Below are 16,250 nucleotides of genomic sequence, written 5' to 3' on the forward strand. Positions count from 1 at the left end.
TCAGATACCTACTCCGGCTCCACTGTTTCTCCCAGCCACCCATTCTCAGCTACTTACTAACCTTACTTATATACAACTCCTGTCATTCTCACCATTATCTGTAGTTTCAACTATCACCTATACCCTAATTGCTCACAAATCTGTAATTTTAGTCCAGATCCACTCCCGAGCCTCAGAACCATCTAATTGCTTCCTAAATATTCCCATCAATAAGTTCTGCTGGCCTCTTGGGTACTAGGAGTATGTAAGACCTTGGATTCTGAACTTAACACACTGCTAACAGTGCTGAATAAATCCCACTTCTCTTCTTACTTTTGTTGCATTTTCGGATACACTTTAAGCAATATCATCCACCCAGTTACTCAAGTCTGACTCGTTTCTACCCATTTCATTTCCTTTGCCAATCTGTCCCTCCTACTTGTTCACTAGGGTCCTTTATCCACTGAGACACTTTTATTGTAACACAATGCAATGGCCTATTTTATTCATTTGTATCTTTTTCTCCTTCACTAGCCTTTGAACTTTTCAAAAACAGTGATTTAAGGATATAGCAAGCATTTAATGAGCAAATGCTAAATACATCCCAATATTTTACTGGGGTGCTTAAATGATTCAGCACTGAAGTGATGGAGACTGAGTCAAACCACAGAATCCCTGATGTAGAACAGTCAGCATTGCAGGATGCCATTTCTGCTGGCACTCTTTTTATCAAGTTGAGAAGGGATAGCAGGGTTGTAAAGGCTGCCTCTTTGATTCCAATTATCCACCAGAATCCAAGGACTTGGTACTCTTAGGCCAGCAATGCCCTAGGAAGTATATGGTAGCCCCAAGTAGTTTGGCTCATTCCAAATCCCAAAGAACACAGAACCTCAGGAGAAACATATGATCCAAGATGTCTTGTTAATTCAATGCTTGAGTTATTTATTTATTAAAGATGTGTTATTCATTTGTGAAGTGGTATTTTCCTTTAATTAGATCATGATTATACAAAGTGGGGAAAATCTATGTTCCTGTTAAGATGCAAATGTACTTGATCCAAAATATATAATCTCATTTTATTCTGACTTAATTTCCCTACAGGAACAATCTGTGCTCATGTAGTCTAGCTTTCTTGCCATTTGGTTTAGTGTCTTCTATAGGTGCAAGATTAATATCAGCAGGAACCATGAAAGAGTACAGATCTATGACTAGAAAAGATAGAGAAATGTGGAGAAAATGTTTGCATGCATTATAATATGTCATATTAAAAATTAAATATAACCAGGCTGGGGATTTAGCTCAGTGGTTCTGGTGCCTGCTTTGAAAGTGCAAGGTCCTGAGTTTGATTGCCGGTACCAAAATAAAAATTAAATATAACTAAACAGCAGCACAAAATTGTGATACAGATATAGTCAGCATTTCAACTATTTTAAAACAAAATATATAATGTCTTTATTTAGACAGCATTTGATCAAATGCCAGGCAAACTTGAGATCTGATTCAAGTAGTCCTTTTTTCTTCCCTAACCCACTCAAGGCTCCAGTTAGGATTACTACATCTTGTTAAGAAGCAAGATTCTGATCCTCTTTTTATTTCCCTATTAAAGTCCATTAATATTTTGAAAAGAAGATAAATTGCATGGCATTTGTTTTATATACAGGAATTTTCCTAATACATGTTGAATATACTGTATCTGAAATGATTAGGAACAAAAGTGTTCTAGATTGCAAGTTTTTTCAACTTCTGAAATATTTTCAGGTACATAAAGAGACATCATGGAAATGGGGCCCAAGTCTAAACACAAAATTCATGTATACTTATATATATCTTATCGTGAAGGTAGTTTTACACATTATTTATAGTGCACCTACATTTTGATCTGTCACATAAGATCAGGTGTGAAATCTTCCATTTGTGGCATCACAATGTCACCCAAAAAGTTTCAGGTTTTGGATCTTTCGGATTAGAGATGCTCAGCCTGTATTGACTAACAGTCATTCACTAGATTCTAGCTACCTCCAGAGAATTTTAAAACCCTTTTTTAATGAGACCATATTCCTTCGTTTTTTATATTCTTGGTGATTTTTCAACACACTTTTAGTTGTATGATTTTTAGCAATGATGTCTCAGAGTCATTCTTTTTTTGTTTGTTTGTTTGTTTTGTTTTCTACCAGGGATCGAACTTGGGACCTTGCGCTTGTGAAGCAGGTGGCAGAACCACTGAGCTAAATCCCTGGCCCCCTCTCAGAGTCATTCTTAAGGCATTTGTGAGAGATCAAGTTTGAAACCATCTAATCATTCATTCATTCATTATCCTCTCAACAAACACCTCTGTGGTTCAGGACTTTTTCAGTGTGTGGAAATTTTATACAGGATGGCCCAGGACAGCCTCTGTAAGGAACTAACATTTGAAAAGAGCACTGAATAAAGTGAGTAACTAAAGAACGTAGATAAAGATATGTAAGTACATAGCTGGATATGTAGATGATTGATAAATGATAGATCGATAGATAGATAAATAGATATCTAGAAAGAGAGATCATTCTGATTAAAGAGTAGCCCGGTCAGAGGACTCAGAAAGTACAAGGGTCTGAGATAGGAACCACCACTTGGGAGTTTGGGGAAACAGCAAATAGTCTAGCATGCCTGGCGTGGAGTGGGCTAGGAAGAAAAGGCAGAATGAATCAAACAAGTCAGCTCAGGGCTTTGTAAACCCTGATAAATTTGGATTTATTTCAAGTAAGACATGTAGTTGTTGAGGGTTAGAGAAGCAATGAAGGACAATCAGATTTTTAATTTTAAAGATCAATCTGGCAACTCTGTAGAAATATTACAGGGGTAATAAAGCTGGCTACAAAGATTCATATTGTTCTCAGGGAGCATCACTCTTGTAAATGCTTTTTTGTTGTTGTTGTTGTTCTTTTATTGGTACATTTTAGGTATACAATTCGTTTACATTTATCATTGGGTGTTTGTACCTGTACATGATATATCTTGGTTCTTATTTTTTTCCCCATTACCTGTGTGCTCTTCACCCCCTCCGCCCTTCCCTATTTACATAGATTTCATTTCCATTTTTTTTTTTTTTCTCATAGTTTTTCCTTTCCCTCTTTTCCTTTCCCCTTTCCTCCCTTCACTCCTTTGTCTTTGGACCATTTTTCCTCTTTCAAATTATCAATTATTCATTTTAATCATTTTAACACTTGTTTACACTATCAGTTTCTCACACTAGAGAAACTATTCGGTATTTACACATGTGTGTCCTATTTATTTCACTTAAGAGTAAGGCCTCGATATGCATCCATTTAGCTATAAATGACTCTAGTTTCTCATTCTTTATGACTGAGTAGTACTCCGTTTTATTAAAAAACCCCACATTTTCTTTATCCAGTTTCCAGTTGATGGGCACATGGGCTGCTTACAAGCTTTAGCTATTACAAGCTGTGCCACTATGAAAATGGGTGTACATATATCACTGTGGTGTGATTCTTTTAATTCTTTTGGGAAGATACCCAGCAGGGAAATAGCTGGGTCAAATGGGACCTCTAGTCCTACTTCTTTGAGGTATCTCCATAATGATTTTCACTATGGTTGCGCCAGTCTGCACTCCCACCAACAATGGAGAAGGGTTCCTTTCTCTCCACACCCATGGCAGCATTTGTTATTGGTTGATTTCTTGACAGCAGCCACTCTTTCTGGGGTGAGGTGGAATCTCAGTGTGGTTTTCATCTGCATCTCTTGAATGACCAGTGATGTTGAATATTTTTTCATTTGTTTATTTGCTGCTTTTACTTCTTTGTCTGAGAAATGTCTGTTCATTTCAGATGCCCATTTTTGAATTGGATCTTTGAATTTGGGGGGTCTGATTTTTTTCATTTCTTTATATATTCTAGATAGTAGCCCTTTGTCTGATTTACAGCTGCTAAAATTTTTTTCCCACATTGTAGGTTGTCTGTTAGCTCTGTTGGTGGTTTCTTTTTGTAGTGCAGAAGCTTTTTAATAAGATGAGATCCCAGTTCTTGATTCTTTCTGCTAGTTCCTGTGCTGCTGAGGTTTTGTTCATGAAGTCTTTTCCTATGCCAATGTCTTCAAGAGTTCCACCTAACTTATCTTCCAGCCAGTTTAGTGTTTCTGTCTTAATATTTATATCTTTAATCCACTCTGATCTTAGTTTAGTGCATGGTGATAGGTATGGATCTAGTTTTAATCTTTGGCAGGTTGAAATCCAGTTTTTCCAACACCATTTATTAAATAGGCTATCTTTCCTCCAATGATGGTGGTTGGCTCTTGGCTCCTCTGTCAAAGAAGAGGTGGCTGAGCATGTCTGGAGTTGTTTCTGCATTTTCTAATCTATTCCACTGATCCTCAGGTCTGTTCCTTTGCCAGTACCATGCTGATTTTATCACAGTAGTTTTGTAGTATAGTTTCAAGTTGGGGATTGTGATACCCCCAGCCATGTCTCTGTTGCTTAGAATTGCTTTAGCTATTCTAGGTCTCTTATGGTTCCAAATGAATTTTTGGATTGTTTTCTCTAGTTCTGTGAAGTATATTGTTGGAATTTCAATTGGCATTGCATTGAATCTATATAGTAGCTTTGGAAGTATGGCCATTTTCACTATATTGGTTCTTCCTAACCAGGAGCAAGGGATGTCTTTCCATTATCTTGAATCCTTTTTGATCTCTATTTTCAGAGTGCTGTAGTTTTCAGTGTAGAGGTCTTTTGCTTCCTTTGTTAGATTGATTCCTAGATATTTCATTTTTTTGGATGCTATTGTAAAAGGAATTGTTTCCCTAATTTCTCTCTCAGTGAGTCTGTTATTTGTGTACAAGAAGGCTATTGTTTTTTGAGTGTTGACCTTGTATTCAACTACTCTATTGAATCTTTCAATTAAGTCTAGAAGTCTTCTGGCGGAGGTTTTTGGGTCTTCTATGTAAAGTATCATAACACTAGCAAATAATGACAGTTTATCTTTTTCTTTTCCTATCTTTATTCCTTTTATTTCTTTCTCTTTTCTAATTGCTATGGCTAATGTTTCCAGAACTATATTGAATAGGAGTGGTGATAGTGGGCATCCTTGTCTTGTTCCTGATTTTAGTGTGAAAATTTTCAGTTTTTGACCATTTAGTATGATGTTGGCTGTTGGTTTTTCATAGATAGCCTTAATCAGGTTAAGATAAAGACCTTCTATTCCAATTTTCTGTAGGGTTTTTATTATGAATGGGTGCTGGATTTTGTAGAATGCTTTTTCTGCATCTATTGAGATGATCATATGGTTTTTGTCCTTGACTCTGTTAATATAGTGTATTACATTTATTGATTTATGAATGTTGAACCATCCTTGCATCCCTGGGATCAATCCGACTTGGTCAGGGTGTATGATCTTCTTGATGACCCTCTGTATTCTGTTTGCCAGTATCTTGTTGAAGATTTTTGCATCTACGTTCATTAGGGAGATTGGCCTGTAGTTCTCTTTTTGGGTTGGGTCTTTCCCTGGTTTTGGAATCAAAGTCACACTTGCTTCCAGGAATGAATTTGGAAATATTTCTTCCCTTTCAATTTCCTTGATGAGTTTAAAGAGCAATGGCGATAGTTCTTCTTTAAATATCTTGTAAAATTCAGCAGTGAAGCCCTCTGGACCTGGGCTTTTCTTTGTTGGTAAATGTTTTATTACAATTTCAATTTCACTCATTGTAATTGGGGTGTTTAGAATTTCTATATCTTCTTATTTAACCTTGGCAATTCGTATGTATCTAGGAATCTGCCCATTTCTTCTGTGTTTTCCATTTTATTGGAGTACAGGTTCTCGAAGTAGGTATTGATGATCCTCTGGATTTCTGTTGGATCTGTTGTGACTTCACCTTTTTCATCCTTAATTGCATGTATTTGTGCCTTTTCTTTCCTTTTTTTGATAAGGTTGGCTAAAGGTTTATCGATTTTATTTATTCTTTCAAAAAACCAACTCTTTGATTCATTGATTTTTTGTATTGTTCTCTTAGTCTCCATTGCACTGATTTCTTCCCTGATCTTTATAATTTCCTGTCTTGTATGAGCTTTGGATTCATTATGCTCTTCTTTTTCTAGGAGCTTGAGGTTCTGCATTAGGTTATTTATCTGAGTTTTCTCTGTTTTCCTAATATGGGCATTCACTGCTATGAATTTCCCACATAGAACTGCTTTCATTGTGTCACATAGATACTTGTATGTTGTACTGGCATTTTCATTTACTTGTAGAAACTGTCTAATTTCTTCTTTAATTACTTCTGTGACCCATTGGTTGTTCAAGAGGGTGTTATTCAGTTTCCATGTGTTTGTTGGGGTTTTGCGGTTTCTTATGTTATTGATCTCCAATTTTATTGTACTATGGTCTGACAATATACAGGGGGTAACTTCAATTCTTTTACATTTACTTAGATATGTCCTATGAGCTAGCATGTGGTCTATTCTGGAGAATGACCCATGTACAGCAAAAAGAATGTGTATTCTGATTTTGTGGGGTGGAACACTCTGTAAACATCTATTAAGTCCATTTGTTCAATAGCTTGGTTCAGTTCTAGAATTTCCTTGTTAACTTTTTGTCTAGATGATCAGTCTATTTGTGATAGTGGGGTATTGAGGTCCCCCACTACAAATGTGTTAGTGTTTATTTGGTTTTTCATGTCTATTAATATTTGTTTTGTATAGTTGGGGGCATTCATATTTGGTGCATATATATTTAGGATTGTCATCTCTTCCTCTTGGATTGTTCCCTTCACAAGGATGTAGTGACCATCTTTGTCTCTCTTAATTAGTTTTGGTTTGAAATCTACTTTGTCTACTTTCTTCTGGGTTCCTGTGGCATGGAGAACTGTTTTCCATCCTTTGCCTTTCAGTCTATGAGTTTCTTTTTGAGTTAGGTGTGTTTCTTGTATACAGCATATTGTTGCATTTTCCTTTTTAATCCATTCTGCCAGTCTATTTCTTTTGATTGGTGAATTGAGGCCATTAACATTGAGGGTTATAATTGATAGATATTGATTTATCCTTGTCCTGACGTTTTACTTTTGTTGGCTCTTTTATTTCTTAGTTTTCCCCCTTTCCCTTTAGTGTCTTACCTTGCTTGGTGGCTTCCCTCTGTTGGGCCTCATGGAGTTGTGACCTTCATTGCTTTTTTCTAGGATATTGTTTAGAATTGCTTGTAGTGCTGGTTTGGTGTTCATGAAATTTCTCAGGTGTTCTTTGTCATGGAAGTATCTAATTTCCCCATCGATTTTGAAAGATAATTTTGCAGGATACAACAGTCTAGGTTGGAAGTTATTTTCTTTTACGGCTTGAAATACTTCACTCCAGGCTGTCCTTGATTGGAGGGTTTGTGTTGAGAAGTCTGCTGTGATTCTGATGGGCTTTCCTTTGTAGGTGATTTGTTTCTTTTCTCTAACTGCTTGTAGGATTTTGTTTTTCTGTTGGGTTTCTGGGATCTTGACTACTATATGTCTAGATGTAGATTTTTTTTGATCATGGCTAGATGGAGTTCTATATGCCTCACTTGTCTGTATGTCCAATTCTCTATCTCTGTCTGGGAAGTTTTCCACTATTACTTCTGTGAGCAGTTTTTTTATGTCAATTGTGCTTTCTTCTGTTTTCTCATGGACTCCTATTAGTCTTATGTTATTCTTCTTTGCATCGTCTAGCAGCTGTTGGATTGATTTCTCATGGTCCCTTCCTATTTTTAAGAAATCTCTATTTTCATGGTCTCTAACCGTGATCCTGTCTTCTATATCTGATATTCTATCTTCAGATTCCCCTAATCTGCTGTAGATACTTTTAAATGGAGGTTTTGATCTCCTGAATATGTTTGAATCTGTTTCATGGATTCCATTTCTTTCTTATGTTGGGTGATCATGTTTTCCATTTCTTTTTTATGCTGGGTATTCATGGCTTCCAGCATGTTTCTGAGCTCATCTATTTTTTATCTGTTTCTTTTCTAGATCCTCTAATCATGTCTTTCACTCTGCTCACCATCTCTGTAGATATCTGGGAGATTATTTCTGCTTTGAATTTTTTTATCGAAGATGAGATGGCTGAGTGTGTCTGGCATTGTTTCTGCATCTTCTAATCTGTTCCACTGGTCCTCAAATCTGTTTCTTTGCCAGTACCATGCTGGTTTTTTGTAGTATAGTTTCAGGTTGGGGATTGTAATACCCCCTGCCATGTCTCTGTTACCTAGAATTGCTTTTGCTATTCTGGTTCTCTTCTTGTTCCAAATGAATTTTTCGATTGTTTTCTCGACGTCTATGAAGTATGCTGCTGGGATCTCAATTGGAATTGCATTAAATCTATATAGCAGTTTTGGAAGTATGGCCATTTTCACTATATTTATCCTTCCTACTCAGGAGCAGGGGATGTCTGTCCATTTTCTGATATCATCTTCAATCTCTCTTTTCAGAGTGCCATAGTTTTCAGAGAAGAGGTCTTTGATTTCTTTCGTTAGGTTGATTCCTAGGTATTTCAGTTTTTTGGATGCTATCGTGAAAGGAATTATTTGTCCTATTTCTCTCTCAGTGAGTCTGTCATTGGTGTAGAGGAAAGCTATTGATTTTTGTGTGTTGACCTTGTAACCAGCTACTTGACTGAATTTGGTTATTAAGTCTAGAAGACTTTTGGTGGAGTTCTTGGGGTCTTCTATATAGAGTATCAGGTCATCTGCAAATAATGACAATTTGACTTCTTCATTACCTATCTTTATTCCTTTTATTTCTTTCTCTTGTCTAATTGCTGTGGCTAATGTTTCCAGAACTATATTGAACAAGAGTGGTGATAGTGGACATCCTTGTCTTGTTCCTGATTTGAGTGTGAAGGATTTCAGTTTTTGACCATTTAGTATGATATTGGCTGTTGGTTTTTCATAGATGGCTTCTATCAGTTTGAGGTAGAGACCATCTATTCCAATTTTTTGTAGGGGTTTTATCATAAATGCATGTTGGAGTTTGTCCAATGCTTTTTCTGCATCTATGGAGATAATCATATGGTTTTTGTCCTTGGCTCTATTGATATAGTGTATTTCATTAATTGATTTTTGTATATTGAACCATCCCTGCATCCCTGGGATGAATCCCACTTTTTCAGGGTGAATGATCTTCTTGATGATCTTCTACATTCTGTTTGCCACTATCTTATTAAGGATTTTTGCATCTATGTTCATTAGTGAGATTGGCCTATAGTTCTCCTTTTCGGTTGGGTCTTTCTGTGCTTTGGGGATCAAGGTGATGCTTGCTTCCAGGAATGAATTTGGGAGTATTGCTTCCCTTTCAATTTCCTTGAAGAGTTTAAACAGTAGTGGCAGCAGCAGCAGTTCCTCTCTAAATGTCTTGTAGAATTCAGCAGTGAAGCCATCAGGGCCCGGACTTTTCTTAGTTGATAAGTCTTTAATACGTTTTCAATTTCATTGGTTGATATTGGGTTGTTCAGAATTTTTAGGTCTTCTTTGTTCAACTTTGGTAATTCATATGTATCTAGGAATCTGTCCATTTCTTCGAGACAGATGTTTGAAATCAAGGTATCAGCTGGGTTGTTTTCTCATGAAGACTATAGAGGAATGATTGGTTTCTGACCCTCTCTCTGGCAAAGGGGTGACCATCTTTTCCCTGAGTCTTCACGTCTTCTTCCTGCTATGATTGTCTTTTTCTTTTCACATGATGTTCTTTTTATAGATCCAACAGTCATATTGTACAGGGCCCAAGCTAATGATCTGATCTTAACTTCGCTAATTATATCTATAATAACCTGTTTTCATATAAAGTCACATTCTGCACTACCAAGGATTAAGACATTAACATAAATTAATAGGAGGTACAATTCAACTCATAATATTTACAACACACAAAGAATGGAAACTTCAGAAAACAAAGACCTCAAAAATGATACCCTTCAATTAGATGTACCTTGACTTGCATGCATAAAAGCTTTGGGTTAAATCTTTTGTGGACTGTAGTTATGAAATCTACCTTTAATGTAATTATAGTAACTGCCATGACATAAGCTCCTGCTAATGGCTAGGTCTTGTCCAGTATTTTACATGTATTATCTCATTTAGACTCCATACACTTTGTGGAAAAAATGTAATTATCTACATTATACAGATGAAGAAATTCAAAGAATACTGATAACTTGCTCCAAGTGCTACTTTGGTAAAAATAAAATATTACTGCAAATTCTTGCTCATACTACATGTTTTTTAAAAAAATTCTTCATTAATGTGAATGACTACATAGCAATTACAATAAAATATATGAACACTGGGTAGAATCATAGAAGAGTTTGTGTCAAATAATATTTGTCTTAGTTACTTTTCTTGTTGCTGAGACAAAACATCAATACTCAAAGTTAAAGGAGGAAAGGTTTATTTGGCTCACAGTTTGTAGAGGTTTCAGTTCCTAGTTGGCTGGCTCCAAGGCAGAGTGTCATGGCAGAGGGGCATCGCAGAGGAGAAACCGTTCACTGCAGGCAGAAGGTACCAAGCAGCAAGCAAGTAACAAGCAGAGACCTTCTTTCTGTCCCTTATGCCTTTTTTTTTTGTACTGGGGATGGAACTTGGGTCCTTGTGCTTGCACAGCAGGCAGTGCAACCACTGAGCTAAATCCCTGGGCCCCTGTCCATTATGTCTTATGCAGGTTACCCAACCTTGGAGCAGATAGCACTCACACTCAGCCACCTCTGAAAAGCTCCATCTATGACCACATGAGGCTTTGGGAGGACATCTAGACATAAAGCATAACAATGTTAATCAAAGAAATAAAGCCCATGTAAGGTAATATCTTATTGTTATTTTGATTTACATTTCTTGAATGATTAGTGATGTTGAGCATCTTTTCACATACTTGCTGCCACTTCTATGTCTTCTTTTTAAAACATGTCTATTTAGGTCTTTACTTACATAATTTATGTTTTACTATTAATTTGTTTGGATTCTTTATATAATCTGAATGTTAATTCCTGTCAGATCCATAATGGGCAATATTTTGTCTCTTTGTGTAGGTTGTCTCTATACTCTCCTGGTTGTTTCATATGCTCTGCAGAAGCACTTTTAGTTTGATATAATCCCATTTGTCTATTTTTCCTTTTGTTGCCTGTGCTTTTGGGTTTTTTGTTTGTTTGTTTGTTTGTTTGCTTTGTTTCATTTTTTTTTCTGGTACTGGGGATCAAACTCAGGACCTTGCACTTGAGAGGCAGGCATGGTGCCACTGAGCTAAATCCCCAGCCCGCCTGTGCTTTTGAAATTTTATTCAAAAATTCCTTGCCCAGATAAATGTTATGGAGCAGGTCTATAATATCTTCTAGTAGTTTTATAGTATGGAACTTTAAGTTTAATCCTTTAACCCATTTTAGTTAATTTTATACATAGTGAGAGATAAGAATCACATTTCATTCTTCTATATGTAAATATCCAAATTTCCCACACCTCTCATTAAAAGTCTGTCCTTTCCTCATTGTGTATTATTGGCAACTTTGTTAAAAATCAGTTGGCTGTAAATGAATTAATTTATTTCTGGGTTCTCTGTTCTGATCTATTGGCTGATGTGTCAGATTTTTTGCGAGAATCTTGCTGTTTGCTGTACCCTTCTAGTATATTTTGATGTCTCCAGCTTTGTTCTTTTTCCTTAAGATTGTTTTGACTGTTCAGGATCTTTTGTGGATCCACACAAATTTTAAGATTTTTATTTCTATTACTGTGAAGAATGTCATTAATATTTTGATAGAAGTGCTGGTGAGAATGTGGAGAAAACAGACTTATATATGGTTATATAACCATATAAATTTATATGTGGTTTAATAACATAATATCTCTATATATGTTTATATAACATATATATAAACAAATATATATGGTTAAGTGGGAATGTACATTAGTATAACAATTTTGAAAAACAACATGGAGATTCCTCGAAAAAAGTTTTAGAAAGAACTACCATGTGATCCAGCAATCCTACTATTGGGCATATATCTAAAGAAATGGAAATCAGTATGTTGAAGAGAAATATGCACTTCTGTGTTTATTGCAGCACTATTCACAAGAGCCAAAACATGGAACCAACCTAAGTGTCTCATCAATAGATGAATAAAGAAAATGTACATAAAAGAGTATGATATAACCATAAAAAGAGTGAAATTCTGCCATTTGTATCAACATGGCTGAAACTAAAGGACATTATGTTAACTGGAATAAGCCAGACACAGGAAATAAATATTACATGACCTCACTCATATATGGAATGTAAAAAAATTGATCTCATAAAACTAGACAGTAGAATGGTGGTTAGCAGAGGTTAGTTGGTTAGGGGAAGGGTTTGGAGGGGAGAATTTGGTCAAAGGACATGTAATTATGTCAGATAGAAGGAATGTATTTAAAGAGATCTATGCTGTATAATAATACAGCATAGTGACAATTGTTAGTGATGATATAATGTGTTCTTTAGGAATAGAGAGGTAATATCCTCCCCACAAAAATAGCTATGTGAAGTAATATGTTTCTTAACTACCTAGATTTAACAATTCTACAATGTATATTTATTTCAAAACAACATGTTCTACATAATAAAAGCATTGTTATCTGTCAATTTAAAAAACAAAACATATTAAAAAACCCCAAATAGAAATTTGTATATGTGCTGTGTTATCTATGCAAAAGTATCTATATATCTAAGTATACATCAAAAGATATCAGACAGTAAGATAACCTTTGGGTGCTGGAGTAGTACAATTATAGTATAATTTTCTTCTTAATGTCATAAATGTTAATATTAACATTTAAAAATATAACTGAGTTTTAAATATCTTAATCCACTTTCCATACTAATTAGAACTAGCCTTCAAATGCCAGCATGCATTTCCTCAATGAAATCTTTTTTAGTCTTCAAGGATGTAAAATTACATTTAATCTCAGCATCAAAATAATTCCTAATGCTATGCTTTCCCTTTACCCTGACTTCAAAGGGTACACAGGAGCATCTAAAGGGCTTCAAGGCTGTCTGCTCCGTAAATTCTATAAATATTGGAGATCAAGTATCTCGAAGGAAGTAGTCATAAATCCAGATCTAATTAGATGTGGCAGAAAGGACAGCCAGCCATCTGGGCTGTATTATACTCTTGAAGAACCAAATGAAGTTGAGCATCAACTCAGGGCCTGTGCAGAAAGCTTGCTTTATCTCTTCATCTACCTCCATCCTTTCTTTCATGTGTTCCTTATGGAGAGGGAGTTTGCAAAGAGATATGGCATAGCTTCCAGAGAACTCCATGGGTACCATCTGAAGATCTTTTTGACACTTACCAAATATTCATGAAAATTTCCTGAACATTAATATTTATGACAATTTTCCGAATATATGCTTAGTGTATGACTAGGGAAGAATCATAGAAATTAATTTGCTTTGAAATGCTACCCATAAGATCAGATTTGCATGCTACAGGGAAAGCTCCTGGAAGTGGGCTGCTGGTAGGAAGCCCAGCATAACCCTTTGGGTCTGATTCATCTCCCTTCTGGGCATGTGTTGGTTGTAGTTGATTATGAAGTCTCTTGAAATTGGGTCACCAAACAACTATGCGGTTATTTAGACCACACTGTGGTGATAAAAAATTCTAGAAAGTGCTAATTTCTCTTTTTCTCATCATATTGTGTTAATCTAATCAAGAAGGACATGTCAATAGCTGCAGGAAGTCTCTAGTCAACATAATTTTCTTTTATTGTGAATTGTCTTGATTTTCTCTATTTCTGAGGGTCTCTAAATTACATTTCTCAGAAAGGTAAAGATATTCCAAAGTAATGGCTTCTCAGCATTATGGTTGTCCAATTAGCAAGCATTGAAGAACTGATGAAAGAAATAGTACATCTGATAGGTAAGGAATAGAAAAGAACTGGAAAGATCCAACTACTGAATTTCTAACAAGGATGAAGAAGAAATACTGTCACAGTTTTCCATTCTAGGTTCCTTAAGAAGATGTACGCTGACATATTCTGTTCCAGAATCTGACAAAACACCTTGTTCAAGGCTGTGCTCGTGGGGAGCCTGGAGTCAGGGTTCCAGTTCCCGGCCAAGAGATGAGGAACCTGGGGCTATGAGAGATGAAATGACGAGTTACTCAAATCACACAACCAATTAAGTAGCAGAGCTGGGATTAGAACTCAGGTTTCCTGCCTCCCAAGATTGTTAAAATGAGTCTGCAGAAGCAAAGTCCTAGTGACTTCTTAAGGCAAATCATCAGAAGGCCAGTTGTGGTCAAATTAAGTTCAGGAGTAGATTATCGAAGGGTCCTGGCTTGCCTGGATGGCTACATGCATGTAGCCCTGGAGCAGCCAGAAGAGAACATAAACGGACAACTGAAGAATAAGTATGAGGATGCATTTATCCTAGGAAACAATGTATCACACATAAGTACACAGGACAGAAGGATGTGACGCCACCAAGGAAGCAATTCTTTTCATAGTTGGGACATACTTTTTATGAAATGTTTTCTATTTTTTGGTTCTTTTGTGATGTAAGTTGTCTTGCCTTCATAATAGTTGGTGATTTTTCACTAACATGTGAGTAAGGTAAATGTATAAAATTATGGATTGAATTATAAAAAGGTTTTCACATTTCAGGAAAAAAAAAGAACTCCTTAAACAATGGATGTTTATGGACTGAAAAATTGAAGTCTTCATACCCTGCCAGAGCCCTAGAACAAGAACTGACTCTACAGGGCTCCTTATGATATATATCATTGAATTACTGAAATAAGTACTCTTTTGATTGGCATTCTTTGATTATTTAGGGTTCAGAGTCTGCCTCTACTATTTTCTGTTCTAACTAAATTTTCATATATTCATGTTTTCCTTGATTTTGTGCTATTTTCCACTGGGCTCCCATACTACTGTATAAAAACAGTTTGGTACTTTTCTAAGAGATGGGAAATTGCTTTAGTTCATTGATTTCCCTTTCATACTTTTTTGTTTCTATTTGCAATAATTTTTCTGCACCAGAATGCTTGTTTCAATACTCTGGAGGGTCTAGACCATGTAGCAGTATTTTTCTGAAAATTTAAACTAGAATTTTGTTTCAGGTTTTCAGATCTAAAGATAAAATTCAAATAGTTTCTATTCTTAAAGATTATTTTCCTTTTAATACTTTGCAATACTCCTAATTTTATATTCAAAACTAAATCTAGTAGTCTGAAAATAATTAACAATGAATATAACTACTTTTTACTGAACATTAACAAGGAGTGATCAGAAAGTCAGTGAATACCTATTTTGAGTGCCATCCAATGGAAAGGTAGTCTTCTATAAATAGTATCATTTGTTCTCATCCATCTTTTGCACTGAATCTGGCACTATGTAATTTCTAGCTCTTCCTCAAAGTAAAAATGACCTTGAGAGGTAAATGGTCTGAATAGACTTGGGACATTAAGTAGCCACAACAGCACAACTGAACATGCTTATGAAAGCAGACTTTTAGAACTGCTTCAGAAAGTGGCAAGAATGATGCGATTCATGCATTCAAAGTGAGAGGGAGTATTTTGAAGCGCATTAATGACAATGTGTCTTTTACTGTAACAAATTTTTTTCAGTTTAAACATTGGGTGTAATTTTCTATCCTACTTCATGCAATATGCCAAGCTTTATTCAAAGTACTATAATATATATTTAAGTATTTAGTCTTTCTGAAACTCAGATTGAAAACTGTTGAACAATTAAGTCAGGTGTTACAGCTGTCACCATGATACTTGAGATGTGAGCCTTGGTTCTTTAAGTGCAAAACCATGCCTTTGATCACTACACTGCACTAACTAACTTTCAGGTGTTCCAGGGGCCCTGCTTGTCCATTTGGTCTACAAACTCGATCTCTGCTTTGTGCAGTTGTCCTTGTACATGACATTTGTGTGGGCTGTGACCTCTGGCTCTATTAGCATAGGCAGACATAACATTTGAAGAGTCTGCACCCAAGGCCACACAGAGATATAGTTGAAAATTGTTATGTCTGATATCACACATAGATTTTGTTGACGTCAGGATACATGATGCTGCTTTGGGGAGTACATGAAACTACTGGAGTGGTGCCTCTAATTTTAAAATCATTTCAATTTGAAAACACAGATGTCTGCTGTGGAAATGGAAACTTTACACATATTTTTAAGATGAAACATGGAACTTCAAAGATGTGTTGTCCTTGAGCTACTCTCATCTAGCTCCCTGGGGTTCCATTCACTTCCCATGCAGTTAGGGGAATGGGAAAATTTGACACACTTTTGATCTATTTTAAAG

The 16,250-nt window shown here is 35.9% G+C and overlaps 1 pseudogene; it reads left to right on the top strand.

Moving 5' to 3' along the window:
* Positions 1–14,118: 14,118 nt before the first annotated feature.
* On the top strand, positions 14,119–14,405 carry LOC101713078 (U6 snRNA-associated Sm-like protein LSm6 pseudogene; annotated as a pseudogene).
* The last annotated feature ends 1,845 nt before the right edge of the window (positions 14,406–16,250 follow it).

Source organism: Heterocephalus glaber, unplaced genomic scaffold (genome assembly GCF_053883595.1).
Source record: "Heterocephalus glaber isolate CG9 unplaced genomic scaffold, H.glaber_assembly_v1.0 deba00001561, whole genome shotgun sequence".
Classification (NCBI taxonomy): Eukaryota; Metazoa; Chordata; class Mammalia; order Rodentia; family Bathyergidae; genus Heterocephalus; species Heterocephalus glaber.